Source organism: Bison bison, unplaced genomic scaffold, assembly GCF_000754665.1.
Source record: "Bison bison bison isolate TAMUID 2011002044 unplaced genomic scaffold, Bison_UMD1.0 scf7180017864313, whole genome shotgun sequence".
In the NCBI taxonomy this organism is placed as follows: domain Eukaryota; kingdom Metazoa; phylum Chordata; class Mammalia; order Artiodactyla; family Bovidae; genus Bison; species Bison bison.
Window position 1 is genome coordinate 3,803,656 of NW_011494885.1, and position 950 is coordinate 3,804,605.

Genomic DNA, 950 nt, shown 5'->3' on the forward strand with positions numbered 1-950 from the left:
GCAGGGTGGATTCAAGGGCAGTAAGACTGGGTTCCCATACTAAGGAGGAGGCTGGGGGACCGAGGAACAAGGAGAAACCTGGATCAGGATATAGCCTTGGGGAAGGGGAGGGGAGCACTGGTTTAAGAGCGTTTCTGGAGGCCGAATGGAACATTCACAGGAGAGGCTGCCAGCCAGGCTGGAGGTGGGGCAGGAAGCGGAGCAGGCAAGGAGGCCTGGAAGGTTATGGGGGTGGAGGAGCCTGAGGTGTTGGTTTAAGGAGCAGCAGAGGTGGTGAGTCAGAGCCACCCCCCCCCCCGCCCAGGAATCCTGCTTAGGAGGGAGCGGCCCAGTGTGGTCAGCTCCTGAAGCCTCCAGAAAACACCTTTCGCTCCTCTGCCCAGGCCCTGGACTGTCTCTGTCCGTCTCTCTAGATCTCCTCATTTCTACCTCTTTCTGTTTTTTTCTCTTTTTCTTTTTTCCCTCATCATTCTCTTTTCTCTTTCTCTCCTCTCTCCATCCTCTCCCTCCCTCGGTCTCCCCCCTGGTTCACCCGCTTCCCCCACGGACCCGGTCCCGCAGGCCCCTCGGGGAAGCTGCTCCCGCAGTAGCGGGAGCTAGAACTCCAAGGTCCGTGGGACCGAGGGGCAGGGTGGGGCCGGACACCTGGTGCCCCCACCACGCAGGAGGCGGCTCCGGAAACCCAGACAAACCCCGGAGTCCCGGACCCGCGCCCAGGCTCAGCCCGCCCACCCACCTTATCTCTTCCTGGCACCTTCCCCCGCTTCCTCTCTGGAAAAGCCATTAGCGTTCTCCCTCCTCGCGTCTCTGGGCTTCAGAGGAGCGGCCCTTAGGCCCCGCCCCCCATCCCCATTGGCCCGCTCTCGCAGGCCCCACCCACCAGCCTGGCCACACCCCTGTCCTGATTGGCCCCTTCAGACCTACCCCCTTGGCACCCACACCTACCCCCT

General features: G+C 62.4%; 1 protein-coding gene across 1 annotated transcript in view; it reads left to right on the forward strand.

Moving 5' to 3' along the window:
* The window catches only part of EHD2 (EH-domain containing 2), an 18,747-nt gene that overhangs the window by 8,951 nt on the left and 8,846 nt on the right, over positions 1-950 (forward strand). The gene's annotated exons all lie outside the window — the stretch shown is intronic.